This window comes from Gorilla gorilla, chromosome 14 (assembly GCF_029281585.2).
Source record: "Gorilla gorilla gorilla isolate KB3781 chromosome 14, NHGRI_mGorGor1-v2.1_pri, whole genome shotgun sequence".
In the NCBI taxonomy this organism is placed as follows: domain Eukaryota; kingdom Metazoa; phylum Chordata; class Mammalia; order Primates; family Hominidae; genus Gorilla; species Gorilla gorilla.
The window spans coordinates 36,350,266-36,372,978 of NC_073238.2; the positions used below are offsets into that span (position 1 = coordinate 36,350,266).

Below are 22,713 nucleotides of genomic sequence, written 5' to 3' on the forward strand. Positions count from 1 at the left end.
AGGCAATTCAGCCACAGCAAAATACCCAACAAGTTTGTAACCACAGGCCACCTGGCCCACCTGGAGATGGACTAAGATGCTGAGGAGGACGGCCCCTCCCGCCAGGGTGCTCACACTCTGATGAGGAGACAAACAGAAGGGCTGTAATTAGGTCAGAGCTGAGGTCTCTACCTCTCTTTCAATACATTGGAAATAGGCTGTTGCCAAATGTGGCTCTGAAGGCCTGTGGTAAATTGGGAAATCCTGAATGCACTGTAATTTTCCAGGGGCTCTCTGTGTTGACCTTATGATAACACCCCCAGGAGAGGTCGGATAATACTTTGCCTTGTAGCAAACGGATTTTCTTACTGAAGTCTCTCTCTGCACTTTGGTCGCTGGAGGACATTCTCCTCATACCCATACCTCTGAAATGAAAGGTGCTGGGAACACATCCTTGTCTTCCAATTGATGGGTCTATGGCACATCCACATGCAACAGGCCGCAGAAGCTGGTGCCAGAGCCGTGGTTGGGAGAATTGCCTCGCCGGCTTCATCTCCAGTCTGGAAAGAGGAGGATGGGTGCCTTTGGGGGTGCACTAAAGTGTATAAACATCACAGTATCTATAGAGTATCTGTCATTTGACAAGTGTTCTGTTTGTGCCTTTGCATGCATCATATATGGATGCCCACCATGTCCTCTGGGTGAGGAACTACTCCCCTGTACGAGGTCTAGTGAAACTGGCTATCTAGGTCAGTCTACGACCAGAGGTTGGGCTTCTTCTACTTTTTCTTCCTTTTATTTAAATCAGACTGACCTTTTTAAGAGTCTGAGAGAGTAGAATGACAGATCCCAGGAACTGGGAAGGGTAGTGGGAGGGGGAGGGGGGTGGTTAATGGGTACAAAAATACAGTTAGGTAGAATAAAGAAGATCTAGTGTTTGGTAGCACAGCAGGGTACCAGCAGTCAGCAATAATTTATCATACATTTATAACTAACTAAAAGAGTATAATTGGATCGTTTGTAACACAAAGAAAGGATAAATGCTTGAGGTGATGATAACTCATTTACCCTGATGTGGTTATTATGCATTGCATGCCTGTATCAAAATATTCCGTGTACCCCGTAAATAAAGACCCTGCTATGTACCCATAAAATTTTTAAAAAGGAAACTGAGGTAAACTTTTGACCCCCTCTCCTGAACAATGTGTAAATGGACAAACACACACAAATTGCAGACAATGTCAAAGAGTTCACTGATCTTTTAAAAACAAGATGTAGATAGAGTTGTGTTCTGACTTAAGAGCTGAAGGGTGGAATTAACTTAAAACCCCTCCAACAGCTTTTTGGAAGAAAAGGTGAGGTGCTGTGAGAACAGAGTCACCTCTTTCTTTGAAAACAGTTGTGTGACTGACATAATTCACACACGCACACACACATATGCATAGACACATGCACATGCGTGCACACAGGCATAAACACACATACACAGACATACACATGCACACACATGTATGAGCACCATGCACACTCCAAACCCACATTTATTGGACTGGCTGATTCTTAGAGTGGTTCTCACTGATCATGAGATGCCCAGCCCAGCATAACCTTCTTTTTATTGGAAGCGACAGACCACAAAGGCAGGGTTGTAGAAATTCTTATGAGGACATCTTATTTGAGAAGGTCCCAGTTCTTTCTCACTGATGCTAAGTCAGACGTGTGAAGAAAACCCTCTTCAGGCATTTTGGCCAGATTCAAATAGGTCAGAGGCCCAGAAAGAGTAATTAACTTGCAGAAACTTTTTCTCAACTGAGGGGACCACATAACCTATTATTCCTTAATAAGGCCGTTTCCTCAGTGAATCATGGGAGCTTGGACAGGCTGAGGAAAAACCAAAAGGACATTTTCACTAAAGCGTCATATGATCTTTCCTAATGTCTCTACTACCCCAGAAATTGTGTCATCCTCTTAAAAGGGACCAAGTTAAGGCTCGATGTGCCTTTTATGCACAGTGAATATTGTTTGGCTTCAATCTTGATGAACTAGCTGTGCAAAATATATTTTGTTTCCTTGTTTTGAGTCATGTTTGATGTGGTTCCCTATCATAATTTGTATGATGATGAACAAATCACTGTGATAAAGATGGAAAATACTCCCACCTGGTAAAAATTCAGTAGAGACAAATGAGGTGAATCAAACATCCTCAAAGACTCCCCCAGGTGCTCTGGAAAGAGACTTTTGACATTTGTGTCATTGGTCATTCATGTCAAAGGGGGAATAGAAGCATTATGAAAGAGGAGAACCAGGAAGAATGTCAGGAATGCTGCGCTGTGCTTGGAAGGGAGACAGAGGAATCAGTGGATCGATCCCTTCATCCAACAGTCTGCTCATGTTCACAGAGTCCCTGCTCTAGCCAGTTGCTAGGCTGGTTCTAGGGACAGAGGGGCAGATAATAGTGATGTGGAGCTTTCTGTCCTGCATGGGGTCACGTTAAACATATGGCGAATGGGTCTTCCTTTGCTTTCCCAAAGTGCGTTCACAGTATGCCCCTGCACATGGACCAAGTTGGGTTGAATACATATTACTTCCTCAGGAAATAGCTCCCTGAGGAGGTTATTTGTATTCATGATCTGGAGAAAGAATTGAAATTGCTCAGGCAAAAACAGGGTGGTGGACAAGAGGGTGGAAGGATTTCTAGGCAAAGGAAACAGCATCTATGCATCTACAATGGCCCTGAGACTGGACAAAAAAAAAAAAGAAAAAAAACATGGCAGAGGTGGCAAGAGGCCAATAGGTTGGATCACAGTGATTGAAGAGAAGATGAGCAGTAGGGCTGGGGCCAGAGAGGCACAGACCCTTGTGGCCCTGGAAAGGATTTTGAAGCTGGATTGGACACAGAAGGGTTTTAGCATGGGAATTCCATAATAAGATGGTCGTATTAAAAAGATCATGGAAAAATTATTGTGGACAGGATGAGAGAGTTTGCAGGAAGACAAACCAGAGCCCCAAATGCTCATGTTTTAGCCAGAGATGCCATTGCCTTAGATGACTGTGTTGACCATGGGGGTGGAGAGAAATGGGCGCATGCAAGGGATATTTAAGAAGCAGAATTGATAGGACTTGGCCATTGATTGGATGCAGGGATGAGAGCTTTTGTTGGATGGCAGAAGTCTGTGTCTTTGGGGAGACAAAGGGGAGATGAAAGGCCAACCGTGTTGTAGTAGTAGCCACAACGGACATCTATTATTTTCTATGTCTTCCGTATAGTGTTTAGTTGTTTATGTGCAATAATTTATAAAACCATTCTGTAGTTCATTACTTCTAAGAAAACCTCCTAGTCTAGGTCAGTGTCATTTATGTCTGTTCTACTTCTAAAGAAGAGGAAGAAGTGACTTTTTCAAGGCCGATGTGTAAGTGTCCACTGCATAGAAGCCCTGGACTGCTGCCATGGATACAAACCCAGGACAGATAGGGCTGCACCATTGCTTTTAGGAAGTCTGTCCTTCAGTAGGAAAGATAGAACCCACAGACCTGCACACAGTGAGGGACCACTTAAATGCAACACAATGCCAGTGAGAATAAGCTTTGCAGACTTAGTGCCTACGTGCAAGGAGGAGGCATAGGCTTCCCTGTGAGAAGTGAAGAGTGAGAAAGACTTTCTGGAGGGGTGGGATATGAGCTTGTCCCCCATCAGATAAACTTTTAATTTCACAATAGTTTTAGGCTTACAGAAAGGTTGTAAAGATAGTGCAGAGTTCCCATATGCCACAGAAGTCCCTTACAGTTAACCATTTGCATTACTGGGGTACATTTGTCACCAAGTCATTTTTATCAACTCAAGTCCCTTCTTTATTGGACTGCATTAGTTTTGCCATAATGTCCTTTTTCCATTCCAGAATCCCATCCAGGAGACCACGTTAACATTTAGTCATCACGTCGCTTTAGGCTCCTCTGGGCTGTGATAGTTTCTCAAACTCTCCCTGCTTTTTTTTTTTTTTTTTTCCGGCATAGTCTTGCTCTGTCGCCCAGGCTGGAGTGCAGTGGCATGATCTTGGCTCACTGCAAGCTCCGCCTCCTGGATTCACACCATTCTCCTGTCTCAGCCTCCCAAGTAGCTGGGACTACAGGTGCCCGCCACCACACCTGGCTAATTTTTTGTATTTTTTAGTAGAGACGGTGTTTCCCTGTGTTAGCCAGGATGGTCTCGATCTCCTGACCTTGTGATCCGCCCACCTCAGCCTCCCAAAGTGCTAGGATTACAGGCACTCCCCCTGCTTTTGATGGCCTTGACAGTTTCGAAGAGTGCTGGTTATGTGCATTGCAGAATGTCTCTCAGTTTGGATTTGTCTGAGGTTTTTCTCGTGATAGAACTGGTATGATGGGGTTTTGGAAGACCACAGAGTTGAAATGCCCCTCTCAGCACATATCAAGGGTCCGTACTATCAACATGTTTTATCATTGTTGATACTGACCTTGATCACCTGGTTGAGGTAGTTTGTCAGGTTTCTCCACTGTTAAGTAACTCTAATTTCCCCGTTTTCTTTTCTGTATTCTTTAGAAGGAGTCACTCTGCCCAGCTCATACTTAAGGGATCGGGTGTGATGCTCCACCTCCCTGAGGACAGACTGTTTACATAAATTATTTGGAATTTTTCTGCACGGAAGATTCTGCTTTTCTCTCATTTATTTATTTGTTAATTCGGTCATTTATTTATATCAGTATGGGCTCGTGGATATATATGCTATACTTTTAGTTATGTTTCAATGCTACATTATTTATTTGGTTGCTCAAATTTTTCCAGCTTTGGACCTGGGAGCCCACTCAGTGGACTCCTGCTCCCTGTGACATACGCACTCATCACTGTGTGTGTTTCTGGGCACTTCCTTACTTACAGGTACTAAGAGATGCTCCAGGCCCTTCTTGCATATTTCCTGTTCCAGCCTTAGAATCAGCCATATTTCCAAGGAGCTGCAGTTTCTTTTATTAGAGAATGGTGTGAGGAACCAAGATCTGGGCATTGAATGTGTAAGCTGGGTTTTAAAGGACAGTGGACAATAGAAAGGAACCAGGAATGGCATTTGGAGTAGAAAGCTTGGCATAAGCAAGTATCCTGAGAATGAAGAAAATGAATTCTATGTGGGGAAGAGCATATAACTAGATGGAAGCATTTACACTGGTGAAATAAATCTTTCAGGCTTTAGGTCCAGACTGAAGTGTAATATTATCCCATCCCCCAACCCATTTATTCATCACCTTTCTTCACAATAGCTTCACCTTTTACCCATTAGCTAATGCAAAAGTCCTGGGAGCTATTCTTTACTTCACTCTCCCTTTCCACTCATATGCAATCAGTGAAAAATATTTCTTGATTCTGCCTCCCAATAATTTTTAAACCTGTCTTTCACTGTCCAGAGCCACATCTCCTGGCCAGGTACCTTCAATGGTGGGTAAACCAGTTCCAACATCCCTGGCAGCGTCTCCTCCCTGCAGCAGCCTTGCCACATCTGGTGGTATTCTCTACCATGATCAAGGCCATTGGGCTTCGCATTGAGTTTAAGGTGAAGCCTTCTGAGGCCGATGGGCTGGGTGTGATCTTTTCCTCACCAACCTGTCTACCTGACTCTCTGTCTTTGTAACCTGAGATCCCACAGCAAGATCTTCCATCACTCCTCAATCAAGCATTGCAGTGGGGCCGTAGGAGGATGTGGTCTTTGTCCAGATGCTTTTGCCTTATCTGGCCTGGCTACCTGGTATGATTAACTTCTTTCCATTTTTGTTTTGCTGTCACTGCCTTGGGAAGACTTGTTTGCTCCATGGTCAAGTATGATCCTCGATACAGATTCTCATACCATACTAGGAGAAAATGGGCCCATATTTTCAATTTGTTCATTCTATTTAAAATTTATTCAGTAAATACTTGCTCAGCATTTAACTGTATACTAAGAGGGTGTTCAAGGCGCTAGGCATAGAGCAGTGAAATGACAGAGTAAGAATCTCCTCCTCTTGGAGCTTATAGTCCGATGAGGAAGGCAGAAAACGGGTTGAGCATTCATCTGAAAATCCAAAATCTCAAAGGCTCCAAAATCAAGCTTTTTGAGTGCCAGTGTCGCAGGTGGAAAACTCCGCACGGAATTACTTAACACAAACTTTGTTTTACACACAAAATATTAAACATATTTTAATATGAAGATATATATGAAACAAATGAACTTTGTGTTTAGACTTAAGTTCCTTTCCCAAAATGTCTCATTTATGTGTATGCAAATATTCCTAAATCTGAAATTGCAAGCACTTCTGGTCCGAGGCAGTTTGGATAAGGGATACGCAACATGTAGCAAATACATAAATATGATATTTAGTATATCTGGAGCTGATAAGTACTGTGGAGGAAAAAGGCAGGGGAGGCCAACAGGTGTGAATGGAGTTGGGGGAGTCTTCCATTTTCGTGGGTTGATCAGAGAAAGCTTCATTCAGAAGGTCGATGCATAGGCAGAGACTTGAAGGAGGGGAAGGAAGAACCCATGCAGGTAGGAGGGGAAGAGCATTCCAGGCAGAGGCCTGAGGGAGAGGTCATGCCTGATGAGCTCCAGAACAGCCAAGAAATTTGAGTTTGATATGCCTGTGAAACGCAGAGGTGTAGATATCCAGTAGGCAATTTATGCATGACCTTGAGTTTAGGGTTGGAAACTTCAGGCTGGAAATTGGGAGTTGTCACCTACAGATGGCATCTGAAGAAAGGAGACTAGAGGAAGTCTCAGGAGGCTAAATGTTCAGTGGCTGAGCTCTGGGACACCTGAGTTCTTTAGACTCGGGAGATGATAGTGGACCAGCAAAGGGACTGAAGAATAACTCGGAGGAAAACCAGGTAGGTCTGGTGTCCTGGAAACCACAGGAAGAATGAGGAAGTGACCCACTACTATTAATTAGTACCATCATGTACATAGTATTTACAATGTGCCCATCACTCTTCTGAGTCTTGTATGTATATTAACTCGTTACATCCTCATAATCCCTATGAGGTATTTTGTTTTATTATCTCTGCTTTGCAAATGGGAAGTCAGGCCCAGAGGTAAATAAACTTGTCCATTCACATAGCTCACAAGCACTGGAGCTGGGGTTTGAATCTGAACCATCTAGTCTCAGGGTTATTGGTCTTCAGCACCACATCATGCGTGCCCAGACACTGCAGGTGCAGGTGGAAAAGCTCAGCGCTGAGACGAAGCACTGTGGATATCTTCGGTGAGCTTAAAAGAGAAGCTTGGAGTGAGTCCTGGAGGAGATAGAATGATTAGGGGCAGTCAATGAGGCACGGGAGGAGAGATGGTGAAGATAGCAGCCAGAGACAACTCTCATGAATAGCTTGGCTGTGAAGGGGAGTGAGAAACATTAGGAAGACTACAGGGAGATGTGCAATCAAAGAGGAATTTTAGGAAGAATGTTAGAAATTATGGTATGTTTGTAGATGGGTGGGACTGAAAGGGTAAAAAGGAAAAGAATAATGACCTAGGAGGAGAGAATGTGAACCCTGCATTTGTAACTGAAAAATTATTTGCTGAGCTGCTTCATGTCAGTGATCTCTGCCAAAGTATAAACTGCTAGGGTTGGGGGATTTTAGATTTCCAGGTGCTGCTGTGGCTCCATGTGCCCCATGTCCTTGCCTGGTGAATGGGGGAAGGAATCATGCCACTGATGGAGGTCAAAGCAGGGCTCCTGGTGCCCTGAACCTCCATACCTTCCTGCCCCACCGCTGCCTGCAGACCCAGCTTTCTGCTCGCAGCCTGGGCATGCCTTCTGCCTGTATCCTCCCATGAAGGCCAACTCCAAACCCACCAGGCATTGCTGAGGAGTAAGTGGGAGGGAGAAGTCACATGGCACACGATGCCGTGAAACTGCCCCAGAGCCCTTGGAAGTCTCCCCGGACAGCCACTTCACGCCTTTCCCTGCTTCCCAAACCTCAGTCCTGCCAGCTGCCCGGGCTCCACCTCTATGCCACTGCTCCACAGGTTCCTTGGCTCTATTCTCACTGCCCTTTGTTTCCCAGCCTTGGGTCAGGGACAGACCTCCATCCATGTCATGGGAAGACTCCCTAAGGCCCAGAACTTCTCCATCTCAGAGGGATGAATGGTGGTCAGCAGAGATGCTTTCAGGAGTGAGGGATCAGAGGCTCTGGGAAATGCCTCACCATTTCACAGAAGCCCTTTTCCTTCTGCCAACCCCCCTGGGGCATTTATAAAATTCCAGAGTGAGATTGAGAAGCTGAACTAACTCACCTGCAGGGCTGGGTCTCCCCCACCAGGCAGCCACAATAGCCTGCAAGGCATCTGCTGAGTGTGGGAGAAATGCTGCTTTTCAACGTAGGTGTGAGGGCAGAACTCATGCGTGTTTGTCAAAAAGGCCTCCCACAGTTTTTGAGGCATCACACATACTCACACTCCCCCATGGAGGCATGCTCTCCTCTCTCACACACGCACATGCACGCAGGGACTCACACATATCACTCATCATGCCTCTCTCCCCTCCCCACACCGAGCTACCCTGCCGGCAGCACAGAGTGAACAGTGCCGTGCACCCGTCTGGGCCTGACCTGCCTACATTGTTAGCCTAAAATACTTGTGAGTATATATACAGCATGGTAAGGAACTAATTTTTGAAGCCAGTGTGGGGGCTCCAGGGCACTCCGCCATTTCCTCTTGTCCCTAAAGCTGTTAAACTAAATTATAGGGCTGGGAGAATGAGAGGCCAGCTGTGCTTCAGCTGCAGGCCCCAGTTGTTGTGACAAAGTGAAAAGTGTGGGTACCAACAGATCATTAACTGTGCAGCCAAAAATAGGCTGATGATTGGATCTCACGCTCTGCTCTGTGGAGATTGTGGACCCAACTCTGGCAGGTGCTGGTTCTAGCCCAGGATGGCACTGACTCTCACAGCCAAAGGGGCATTGACAATTGCACCTAACACACCACCTCACGTTCTTCTTAGTTCATTACATAAGGGCAAGTTTTATTTTTTTATAAACTGTTCTTAAAATTGACAGGGGTTTTTGTCTCTGTTTTGGTTTTGTTTTTAAAATTTCCCCACAATTTCCTGTTGCCTTGCCTCTTTGGCTGAGTTCGACTTTCCTGTTGACTATAATTACTGCGAGTCTGGTGAAGAGTTGAAAAATCTAAGTTGACATTAAAGGTGCATTACACTTGAATAAACCCAGAGACAGAATATCACACGTTGGTTTGGAGTTGCCCCTGTGTTTTGTCTAGATTAACAAATTTAGACGGCTTTTGATTTGCATAGCATTAATAACTGCTGGGGCAATCTCTGGAACTTGTAAACACTGCTTATAAATAGTCGCTAAAGTGTGAGGTTGAATAAACATTACCTCGATGGTTTGTGAAGAACTGGCCAGCATGAAACCAAATTGTGCTTTGAAATAAGACCTTTCTCATTGGGAAGGAGTGGAGAGAAAACAGGACTGGGACACTAAACAGTAGCTACTTCAGTTTCTTGACTGCTTAGCAATCCACAAGTGACCACAAACGGTTGACATCATCTGTGGTGCCTCAGTTTCTCTCTCATTATTTCTAAAGTGGCAATCATAGTCTAGAAGACTGATGTTTTATGCAGTCACTTATTCGTTCCATGTTGGAAGAAGAACTGAGAATATTTTTTTGGCTGCAGCCTTGTCACATGAACGTACAAATTTTGACGTTGAAGAATCCATAGACACCTTCCAGTTCTGCGTCATTTTACACAGGGGGCATCCCAGGCCCAGGGAGCTGCATGGAGCTGGTTAGGCTCTGCTGCAGACCAAGCAGAGGCATCATTTCTCAAGGCTTCTGTCATCTGTGGCTATCAGCTTTGCTGTCATGACTCACATTTGCAACCTGGCCTATTTTCCGGGCAAATGTGGACTGGCCTGGACTTGGCAGAGGCTCCTAGAGGAGATGTTTGCAAATGAAGATGCATAAAAAGTTTAAAGCTTAATGGAAATTCAAAATTTAAACTTACTTAGGAGAAAGGGTTTTAATCATACAACTTAGAATATTCTTCTTTCCACACTTTCTGAGATGTTGCTAAGTAAAGGAAAGCTAATAGCCAGAGAAGATGTAGGGAAGTGTTCCTGACCAGGCACTGGGGGCCCTGTCTTGTTCCTAACTAACTGTACTGGTCATGATAATGTTTGCTGAGCATTTACTATGTGCCAGGATTTTAGGTAATGTGGTAAACCATACAGTATCTCATTTAGACCTCACAAGGAATCTTTGAGGTAAGTGCTGTTATTGTCACTATTTTATATTTTTAAAAAGTTCAAAGGAGGCTAACATTCGCCCAAGGCCACATGACTGGTAGTGCAACCAGGATTTTAACCCTGAGATTCTGGCAACCCATGCTGCCTGTGCTTATCTCTGTTTTGATTCTGTCACTGAGATGCCGGGGCTTTCAAGGTACCGTGCAGATGCTTGGGCTGCCCAGCACTGGTGATTTCTTGTTGGGGAACACTCCGATGATTAACTGAATGTCTTCGCTTCTTGTTCGTGTGAAGCACACATGTGTTTGGGCACCGCGTGTGGAGGCTGTGGAAGCCTCCCAGATGAGGGCATGTGGCACTCAGGGTTTGCCCACTTACCATTTGAGCCATCGGCAGGCACGAAGGTGGGAAGTTGGGCCTCAGTGAAACGCCCTGGCTGGAAATGCCTGGTCTGCTAAGCGGGGAATACTCTGGGTTGAAGCACGTGTTTTGATGACGTGTTTCACTGGTTGCATTATCATTTAAATAATGACCAGCCTCAGGGCTTATTTCTCAACAGAATTCTAGTTTTCAGTTCTGTAACGATGGGCAGATTTTCCATGACACGACTAAAGTCCAGCGCCAGTGCCACTTCTCCCATGATGCTTCCCGTTCTCTCTTGTGTCCACCGAGGCCCCGTGGCTTTTCCTTGAAACTTCCCCGTGGCCGTCATCGCGTGCCTCATCTTGTGTCACAGTTATCTGCGCAGCAGAGAAAAAGGAGCACAGACTTCACAGACAGACAGATTGGGCTCAACATGCACCTGGGCCTTGAGGAGGTTAGTGTGTCTCCTGGAGCTAACTTACTATTTTGTTATTTTCATTTCATAGATAATGGAAGTGAAATATTCCTTGGAAGGTTGGTATGAAGAATTAACTATAAAGTAGATTAGGCCATAGTGTGACGTCCAACGTGGAGGAGGATTCCACTAGTGGTAGCTAGTATTATTGTACTTATTAATGAGTATATTCAGGCATATCAATTAGATTTACTTGACAGGTTGCATACTTGAGAGTAGAGACCACTTGTCTAACATTATGTTATCTTCATCAGTCCTACATATTTTAGGAACTTGAAAAATGTCTCTAAAATTAAAAAATGAATACACCTATATGGGTATACATATGGGTGTATACATATATTTTTAAAAGTTCGTATATGTGTATACATACAAATATCCATGTGTGTAAATTTAAAAATGTGTGTATATGTCTGTATATATATATATGTGTGTCTATATATATAAAATATGCACTAGTGCTAGAACCAAATACATATGCGTGTGTATAGATTTGATACATTGCTCTGTGGAATTTAAATTTCACCTGCTCTTTTTATCATTTCCTAATCTCCCACCAGTTAATTATTTGAGGACTAATATTACTTTAGGTTTTGTGGTTTTGTTGGGGGTGGCAGATGATCTTTATGTAAATTAAGAGAAAACCAGGGCTGTGGTTGGAGTCCGGCACACTCCCGTGGTGCCAGCGTTGTAGCCCGAGTGTAAGCATGCCTCCACTCACACCAATGTACCTCGACATCGGTTATTTATGACTCACTCCCCAGCCACTTATTTGTTCCTATGTCACAGAATCTGCCTGTGCAGGGAGGCTCGCATGCTGACCACGAGCAGACGGAACAATCCTCGTTTGTTCATGGAGAAACAAGGTGGGCAATTGACCTGACCACGTGCCCCCTGGGGAAGGAGCCAGGGTGAGGGTGGGGGTGGAAGGCCTGGACCAGGAAATGTCTGACACCTTCCCACTTCAGGACACTTGGGCATGCACCTAATTTTTTTTGTTGTGCCTTTTGTTCTGGCGAGGCTTTAGCTGTAGGGGAGATTATATAGACAGCGCTAGTACCAAACATTTATTTAAAGTGAAATAGCACCAGCTGCCATTTCTATGTCAGTGAAATAGATTCTTTGGAGGCCCTTCCCCTCCTGGTCTGACAAGGCAGACAAAGATAACAGCCTGCCAGGACTCCATCCCCTGTGCAAGGCGTCACTATTAAATCCCAGGAATGTGCTTCCAACTCCTCCTCTCTCTGCTGCTTGCCTTTGTTTTTTGAAATGAGCAGGATCTTGGGTGGGCAAGGGAACTTACTGGGGGATCGCTTAGCACTCCCTTTCTCAAAGCCCTGGGATATTTTAATTCTTAGCCTTGGTGCCCAGCACTTAAAGCACATGAAAAGTAAAGCTTTAGATTGAAGTTGAAAGAAAATACCAGAAATGGCATTTGGAAGCCATGAAATATGGCACTCGACAGATGAGACAGGCAATACTACAGTATTAGCTGTAGATTTCATGAGCAAATTTCAGGGTTGCATGGGCCATTAAAAGCAAAACAAAAACCATAATTGCTCCTAATCTCTATTCATTCTGCATGTGCAAATCCTGTTCAAAGGGAGATTTTGAGGAGGAAGATCAAGAGAAAAATAAGCATGAATCTTTGGACAGTGTCAGATGTGATCCTCCTTTGAAGACTTGTGAAGAATAGGGCTGGGTCCTGAGGTGTGAGCGCTCCTGAGCGGCTCATGCGAGGTGACAGTGCTTTAAAAGATCTGGCTTCCTGGCATTGCCCTTGTCAGCCTCATCTACATCCACAATCCCCTTTTGTGTAGGTGAAATACTTTTGCTGGGTTTTGGCTCAGAAGCTGAGCAAGATGATCTTGCCTACAGATGTGCTTTCACTTAACTTTCCTTAAAAAAAACAACCAACTCTGCTTAAATTACAGCAAAATTAGTTGTGCACCTAAGGGGTTACAGGTTGGGAGTGGAAACAAGAGGGAAGAGAATGGCCAATTTAATCTGGTTGTAGACCCAGGAAAAGTATCCTCCTAATAATTTATAATTCTTGTCCTCTCTTCCCCTGAGAATAAAGGTTCTTACCAGTTCTCAGTTGCCTTACTCATGCTAATACTATTTTTAAAATAGTAGACAATTGTATGCAGTAATCTTGATCTTTAATCAAGCTAGATAATAAAAAGCAGTAGTTAAGTGGCAATATATTGAGGCTAAAAAAAAAACAGTAGCTGTAGTGTAGACTAGAATGTGAAGTATTCCTACTATTGATATACTCAGACTTTGTGATCCCATTTAAGAATATTTTGAATAATCTATGGCGATTGAACCTTTTTTTAGTATTACATATGCCTTGAACAAGGTCTGGTATGTTATAATTTGCACCAGCATTAGTTTAGGCAAACACTATGCAACAAAATGATAATAATTCATTAAAACCGTATTTGTTTCCACATTCACAGAAAATTAACTTGAGTTACTGTATTGATGGGGTGAGTGGGATGCTTGAGAAAGTCCTCCTCACCTCCATTTTTTCTTTCTCCTTCTCTGCCTCCACGTACCATACATTTTTTTCCAAACAAAGCTCATTCATTTTCAGTGACTTAATTTTTCTTAATTTATATTACTGAAAGAGGAACAAGTGCACAGTTTCGTTACACGGATATATATCGCGTAGTTGTGAAGTCTGGGTTTTTAGTGTAGCCATCACCCTAATAGTGTACATTGTACCCATTAAGTAATTTTTCTTTCCTCACCCGCTCCCACTCTTCCAAGTTTCCAATGTCTATTATTCCACCCTCTACTTTCATGGGTACACATTGTTTAGCTCCCACGTATAGGTGCGAACATGTGGTATTTGACTTTCTGAGTTGTTTCACTGAAGATAATGGCGTCCAGTTCGATCCATGTTGTAGTAAAAGACACGATTTCATTCCTTTTCATGACCAAATAGTATTCAATTGTGTATATGTGTAACATTTTCTTTATTCAGTCTTCCATTGATGGATACTTAGGTTGATTCCATATCTTTGCTATTGTGAATAGCGCTGTGATAAACATATGAGAGCGAGTATTTTCTTCTTCTTCTTTTTTTTTTTTTCAGAGACAGAGTCTTGCTCTGTTGCCCAGACTGGAGTGCAGTGTCACAATCATAGCTCACTCATAGTAACCTCAAACTACTGGACTCAAGTGATCTTCCTGCCTCAGCTTCCCGAGTAGCTAGAATTACAGGAGCGTGCCACCAAGCCCAACTAATTTTTATTTTTATTTTTGTAGAGACGAGGTCTTGCTTGAGTTCCTTTCTTTCAGTAGGTTTAAATCAATTGTTTTGATTTAAAACAACAACAGATTGGACCTTAATGTTTGGTCTCAAAGTAAATGAAAGGTTTGAATGAAGAATATTTCCATGTGTCTTTCTGTCCTTAAAATCAAAAGTTGTGAACAGGCTGGGTGAGGTGGCTCATGTCTGTAGTCCCACCTCTTTGGAAGGCCAAGGCAGGCAGATCACTTGAGCCCAGGAGTTCGAGACCAGCCTGGGCAACAAAACAAAACTGCATCTCTACAACAACGAAAAAATTAACCAGGCATGGTGGCATGTGCCTGTAGTCCCAGTTACTTGTGAGGCTGAGACTGGAGGATCGTTGAGCCCAAGAGGCAGAGGTTGCAGTGAACTGTGATTGTGCCACCGTACAACAGTGCCAGCCTGGGCAACAGAGTGAGACCCTGTCTTTAAAAAAAAACAAAAACAAAAACAAAAAAACAAATAAAAAGTTATAAACAAAGAGGAGGAACCTTTTCTGGTCTGATTGCTGTTGAAAGGAAACAGCTTTCTTTTAATTTGACTGAGGATCAGGTAGGCATGAGCCTGTTTGCATGGGTGCTCAGATTCAGTGTGAAGCCTTAGTGAGTGTCTTTCTCTTTCTGATGGGTAAGTTCGAGGCAGACACTTCACTCCTGGCTTCTATCCTAACCTCCAGCTCCAAACCCTTTGCATCTTACCCTCTGTAATGGATAGGCCAGCCAGGGATTCTGACTTCTGTACATTCTGCCACTTTGATCAGCTAAACTTTGAAGGGTGATTTCTTCAAAAGATGTTGAAAGCTGCCTTAAGTTGAGTGACTTCATAGCAAAGACTAAGCTGCTATTTCTTACCAAATTTTGTCTTCAAGGAGCATATGCAACTCTTCAAAACTTTTCCTTATTCAAATTGTCACACCAAACCAGAAGATCACCCCATTACAAAAACAGAGCCCATTGCAATTACCATCTCCTTTATAAAATGAAAAATTATGCTCAGACTATTTCTCCATGAGAAATTACAATTCCTGTGCAACAGATTGTGACTTAAGCCATTACATTGGTTCTTTATGAAGTCTGGGCAGAAAGGAATTGGAACCCCTTAGAAACCCCATCAAGAGTAGCTCAGGTCTTCCATATCCTTTTTTTTAGCTCTGGAATAACCTGGCTTTTTCTTGGTGATTTTGTGATAAGTAATGGGAATATTTGCAAAATATGTTGTGATAAACAACAAAAGCTTGACTTTGCTGTAAATAATTGCTTAAAGAAATACGAGTTTAGGTAGAACTAATTTAAGATAAAATAAGTAATAAGAAAACATAGGCAAATATTTATGTAATCCCTTTATGGGAAAAGACTTTCTAAAATAATAAGCAAAGAAAGGAGCCACAAAGGAGAAAACTAGCAGATTTGCTTGCATAATAAGACTTTAAAAATCTTTATATATCTTTATGCATTTAAAACTACATCGATAAAGTCAAAACAATAAAAAAAGGAAAAGGATTTTCACCAAACCTAATGGTGTGGGGTTACTCTCAATGAAAGATGAAGAATTCGTGCAAATCAGTAATTGAGTGCACAGTCAGTAAGACTATACAAATAATGAGAGGAAATTGAAATGTCTGATAAACAACAACAACAAAAATTCAGCTGTGTTGTTAGTAATCCCAAAAGTTTAAAACTTTAAAAAACTCACCTAATATCAAAGAATTGTATGAAATGCTAATTACTGGCAAGAATTTAGTAATTGGGCATTTCTATATATTGCTAGTAGAATAAACCGATATGCCCTATTAGAAAAATAATTTAGCAGGCCAGGTGCGGTGGCTCACGCCTGTAATCCCAGCACTTTGGGAGGCCAGGGTGGGTGGATCATGAGATCAAGAGATCCGGGCCATCTTGGCCAACATGGTGAAACCCCATCTCTACTAAAAATACAAAAATTAGCTCGGTGTGGTGGCACATGCCTGTAGTCCCAGCTACTCAGGAGGCTGAGGCAGGAGAATCACTTGAACCCAGGAGGCGGAGACTGTAGTGCGCCCAGATTGTGCCACTGCACTCCAGCCTGGAGACAGAGACTCTGTCTTGAAAAAAAAAAAACAAACAAATAATTTAGCATTATGCATTAGAACCTTACCAAACAGTTTCAAGCATTAAGTCATTCATTGCAATGTTTTTTTTTTTTGCCTGCAGAAAACTAGAAATAATCAATTGATCAAGAAAATTTATAATTATGTAGTTATCAAAGGATACTCACTGACAATTTTAGCAATAAAAGAAAATACTCATGTTAATTTTAAAAAGAATACAAAATTATATATCCAGTATGCCTAGATGTGTAAAATTCTATTTTATTACAAAATTGCACAGAGATATACCAAAATATGATGACTATTTCTGGATTTTATTCTTTATACTTCTTACAATTCCACTATTGTGAAGTACTTAAAGTACTATTTCTAGTAGTTTCCATTAGCGTTCCCAAGCTATTTTTACATGTCAGTCTCAATTGTCTCATTTTCATCATGGGAATTAGTGTGTGGTATATAAAATTAGTCTATATATTATTACTACATATAGTTTATAAACTATAATGCACCTATACTATGTAATATAAACATTTTATTTTAAAGTGTTAATATATTTGTACTTGTTAACTTGCATTTTGTTAGTATATGCATAAGTTGATATAAGCTGCATAATAGCAGCAAATACATACTACATAATTTCAGCATATATCAATATGTATTTCAGTTATATAAAATTTATTTCTGCCTACAAAAAAGGATTAATTATATTTGAACTTAATTCAGGGTGGTCTTAATGGCTGCTGCATTCTCCTCCATTCATAGTGACACACCACAGCAAGTACAAGTCCTTAAACTAATGTCAAACTCACGGATTTCCGAGCCCCACTTGAGGGCTCTCATACTTCAGACAGCATGTGCCACCACAAATCTCCACTGCAGTGGGGCCTTTGGACAGGGAGGGCCCTGGCGTCCTGTGTAATGGAGTATGACTTTTATAAGGTGTTAAGAGTTGCTGTGTGAATGGACATTGTCACCCATAACTTCAGTGCTCAGATTAGCAAAATATGTTGCCTTTGAAAAAAAGAATTAAGTTGATCTCCAAGAAAGGACAAACACATGGGAGAATCAAAGGGCTCTTTCAGATTTGTAAACCTAATATCAAAGAATTCAGAAGTCTAACCCAGCCTTACAGGTGTCCTTTGCTTTGATCATTAATTAAAATGTGACTTCTATCCAGTGTCACTGTGGGAGGACTTGACAAAACAAAGAATGTCAGGTACCTGACAATTTCTTATAATGCCCTGAAAGACAGGTGTTCATTCCTGCAAAAGCTTTGAAGCTAAAAATAAAATAAAACAAAATTTAAATTAAAGGATATTCCCAAGCACATAGTAATCATCTTAATACGTACATTTCAGGGTCTCTTTTTCTCCCTGACGATGGTAGTGGTGGTGGTGGGGGCAGGGGTGTTAAAGACAGGCAAAACCTCTGGCTGGAAAGGAATGCAGAAAATGGGGTAAAGTAAAGCCTTGTAAGTCATTTGAGATCAATCGTCAGAGAATGTGTCTCAACGGTGTCATTATCAGATTAATATTTGAGTTCCAATTTAAGCTAGAATTATTTGGATAACAAAAATCAAAAGAAAAGTTTTTACAATTTTGCCTCAGAGCAAAAGAAACGTATCGGAGGTGGGATTTTTGTGATTTTTTACCACACCTCTCAAATTCCTGTAAGCTTGTGTTGCTCTGTAGAGTCATGGATGTTGTTACCTTCACAGCCCTGTTTTGTTTTACCTTGAGTCAAAACTGGGGAAAAAAATTCTCCTAATTTATTTTGAGTTTTAGGGGTACTGTAGACTAATCATTGCAAAACGTGATTTATTTGATAAGTCACTCTGCTTTGGAAAAAAGAGATGCCTCCTTGGGGATAAAAACAAACTTTTGATTAATCAGTTGCTTCTTTTTATTTTCTCATCGGCATTTCCTGGGGCCAGGTCCTCTATTGTGAGTGTACTAATACAATGTTTCTGAACTTTGAAGAAACTTACAGGGTAGAATAATTGACAGTCTAAACTTAGAGCAGTCAGCAAATAAAAACATTCAGCAAAATACATAGACTAGAAAACTGTGTACAGGGGTTACAAGAAAAGTGGGGCACATTCATTATACGTAGAGTTAAATAAGTGGCATAGAGCTCCAAGAAAACACTGGGGAAGGGTACAGGCAGGGATCACATGTCTTTTAGTTAAGAAGGGATTCAAGGGCTGTGGGACTCCAGAAGTCCACAGAGAGAGAAGTTTCATGTAACAGAGTAGGCGGATGTCGCAGGTGCAGGAAGGTCTCTGTAGCAAGGTGGATTGCTACCCGTGGGACTCACCTGGAACATGCTGTGGAGGGAAAAGCCATGCAGGGGCCCTGGAGGGGCTGGGGAGCGCTAGGAAGATTTAAGCAGAAGGTAAGGGCTTAGCTGAAGGAGTGCTATCATGAGATTAACATGGTCAGTAATTTTGGTGAGAAAAATTACCTTGGTCCCAGCACAGGACACCTTAGTGAAAGAACTTCCGTCAAAAGTAGAAAGTCAGAGATACAGTGGTTTGTTCAGACTTCAGCTAGGTCAGTAAAATCAGGTTGAAGACGAATATTGGCAAGGAAAAATGTTCACAATAAGCATATACAATATTCCCATTTTTATTAAAAAATACGTTTGTGAAGAAAAAAGGGGCCATAACAGAAAGCATATTGACAAGGAAAGATGTTCACAGTATACAGATGTAATATTCCCATTTGTTAAAACCTGCATTTGCAAAGGAAAAAAAAAATTCAAGCTGGAGATTGCAGCAGTGACTACTCCTTTCTTTATTCTCTGAGCGTTGAAACTTTCTCAGCTTCTGTTTCATGATTGCTTACAGAAATTGGCTCTTTTGAACGTTATTTTAGAGTTAAAGCGGTGAAATCTCCCATTTATGTGGGGGCATTTTTAAAGAAATGTCGTCTCTTCTGCACCCTCCCGGGACTTCCTGCACCATCACATCCCCTTTGGTTCTACTTCCTTCCGTGGCTTAGTTATCGTAGGGGACTTGGGCTTGGCAGAAGCTCTAGGGCCCACACAACACCATCCCAGACCCCCAGGCCTCCTTCCACTGGCTCACACTGACATGTTGCTGCCTCTTGACCCCAGGAGTCCACAGTCCTCACCGCTTCAGAAAGCTTTGAATCAGATATTGCTGCTGAGCAGCTGTTGGTCTTGTCTGCGCTGTTCTGTCAAGCCCAGCGGCGTGCAGCAAGGGCAGCCCCAGGGACAGTGGCTAGAGAGGACAGGTCTGCATTCTGCTTATCTCACTCTCAGCATGAAGGTTTCCAGTGGGTTTTCCCATAGTTTTTCATCTTTTTCTTTGGAAAATACTAAGTCTACTTGATCGAAGAGTGAGCAACTGTCTTCTTCATAGAAACTTACAGAAGTCCTCAGAGTGTTTCTATTGGCCGACAATATCTTGACTTCATGCAGGGTCACAGCTCCATTCTTTGTCTGGAACCAGATGCAACCTAGCTGCCTTCTGTTGATCTTTCATTATAAAAACAACCATTCTGGATAACAGCATTGCTTATGGCAATGATGATAGTACTTCTTGATATTGTTTAACACTTAATATGCATCTGTATGCACACTATACTATACTAAAGTATGCATACTTAATATGCATACTATACCAGGAATCGTATCAGTATTCCCCACTTATCTGTGGGGATACAGTCTTAAGACCCCCCAGTGATGCTTAAAACCTCAGATAGTAATAAACCATATATACACTATGTTTTTTCCTACACATACATATCTATAAAATTTATTTTATAAATTAAACTCAGTAAGAGATTAATAATAACTAATAATAGAACAATCATAACAATATGCCAGCATCACTACTCTTACACTTTGGAATCATGAGTAAGTCAAATAAAGCTTAAACCTCAGCCCTGTGATACTGCGAAAGTAGATCTGATGACCAACTGGGCACAAGTGACTGATGGGTGGGTGGGTGGTGCATGCAGTGTGGATCCCTGGGACAAAGGGATTATTCACGCCCTGGATGGGGAGCAGTGGGACAGGGCAAGATTTCATCCTGCTACTCAGAATGGGGCACAAGTTAAAATGTATGACTTGTTTATTTACAGAATTTTCCATTTAATATTTTCAGACCACGGGTGACTCTGGGTAACTGAGACCTCAGGAAGTGAAACCTCAGATAAAGGTGGGTAGGGGAACTACTGAAGCATTTACGTCACTTTGATTTTCTAGCAATCCTGCGAAACAGGTATTTAGTGGCCATTTTACTAATTAGAAAACTAAGCATCAGTATTAAAGTTTACACGACTAGAAAGTGATAGATGTGAGGTCACGTTGCTCTGTCTTCAATTTGGTTTATAGAGAAGCACACATCTTATGAAATGCACTTTCCTTATTTCAGTAATTTTAACAGGTACAAGGTAGTGACACATAATAAGCTTTCAATAGTATATATTGAGTGGATAATAGAAGTTTCAGAAATTTCCACCTTAATTTTACAGCAAAGTCCAAAGACTGGTCTTGCCCCTCCCATGGGGGGCTGGCATGTCCTCTAGTAGAGGTGAGTGTGGAAACTTTCTATCCTTCTGAGATTGAGATTTGTGAAAATGAGGTAGGGAAGATGGGATGGCCCATTTACTTTCCATTCCTCATTATATTTTGACTTTTTCTTCTAGAGTTGGTTTTACTAAGTGGATACCATTTGAGCACCATATTAGCCAATATCCTGGGATGATTAAAAAGATACCGTAATTGAGAAAAAAGAAGGAATTTTTTGTATTAATTTTCTCTCATTCCTATCCTTACTATAGTTTAAATGTGGTCATCAAAGAGACACCAAAGTGAAGTTCAAGAATGTACAGGAAGGCAGTGGTGTAAAATTAGTTGGAAAATAACTGTCACTAAAATGTCAGAAGTGAGTCTTAAAGTACCACTCATCCCACTGAGTCCACCAATGGGTCAAATTGGAAGAGAAACCCATCTGAGGGTGGTGGCTTTAGGAGCCCATCTTCTGGGAATGAGGCTGTGTCGCAACAGTTTAGAATTATGTGATCTTGGTAATGAATTATGAAGAATTGCCTTTGCAGGATTCTGCAGGTGAAGAAACTGAGTCCCACAGAGGTGGGATGACCTGGGCAAAAGGTGCACAATCATGTCAGTCTGCCTTTCCATGCACTTTATTGTGCACTAGTATTTTCTCTTTTTTCTTCTTATTTTTATATTTTTTCTCTACTTTTTTGTTTTGTTTCTTGAAGAAAAGTCAACACAGCCCAAAGGGAAAGTTTTACCTGGCAGATCCCAGACCAGGCTGAGATTCCCCACATAGCAGGGATGCACTGCCATCCCCACAAACACTGAGAATTCTGCATTTTTATTGGGTCGTGAGGTGGCAGTGATAGCATGTAATGAATTGGTAAAATGTTTGAATGGCCTTATTTTCTTATAGCTGATGAACTCTGGGCAGGTACGTAGTTTAAGCATAGGGAAGGATTTTACATCATGACTTCCAGAGCTTTTACTGAATACAGAAAAATATTAGCATTCTTAGTTGTGTCACTGGTTTCTCCAGATATTGTAAAATTTCCACATGTAGACAGAAACTATTGGCTTGCTTGTCTTCCTTGCAGACCAGCTACAGTGTGTATTCAACAAGTTAAAACCTGGTGGGCTTCTTAACTAGGGAAAGTGTGTACATTTATCCAAGGTGAAATAAGGTTGCCATTAATTTTCTGATTTACAGGGTGATTAAATGAAAAAAAAATGGATAGAAACAATTGCAAACAGATTGGGAAAATGTTCTTTATCCTTTCCAGAATATTTCTGATTTTTATTATCATTAACATCTGAGCATTTCAATATAGGTCATATGTTTTAACAAACAGCTTAAATTGAATACATTTTTTAAAACTCTCACTTGTGAGTATTGACTAAGTAAATTTTACTCATTGTGGTAATGGTGAGAAAGCAACCTGGTTATGATCAAGTTGTCAGCATTTCATTCATTTAAAAACCCCAATACGGCCAGGAGACGTTTCCCTCCTCCCCACTCCCTGCTGCCCATCCTCACTGGATTGGATTATTCTCCCTATAGAGGGAGACTCCTCAGGCATAAGCTCACATTTAGATGCTGAAAGACAATATTCTATCTAGACTATTTCTCATCTTTACATCCAGATTTATTTTCTTCAACATTCTATATTAGTTTGAATGCCTCTGGATATATCAGCAGAACAGAATCCTATAATAAATTTTGTTTTGGGAATAAAAATATC

General features: G+C 41.8%; 1 long non-coding RNA gene across 1 annotated transcript in view; it reads left to right on the top strand.

Moving 5' to 3' along the window:
• The window catches only part of LOC129526330 (uncharacterized), a 235,927-nt gene that overhangs the window by 12,265 nt on the left and 200,949 nt on the right, over positions 1-22,713 (top strand). The window contains exons 2-4 of the long non-coding RNA XR_010130499.1: positions 10,776-11,033; positions 11,844-11,920; positions 20,574-20,627. This is a non-coding gene — a long non-coding RNA (uncharacterized lncRNA). The remainder of the gene's footprint in view (positions 1-10,775; positions 11,034-11,843; positions 11,921-20,573; positions 20,628-22,713) is intronic.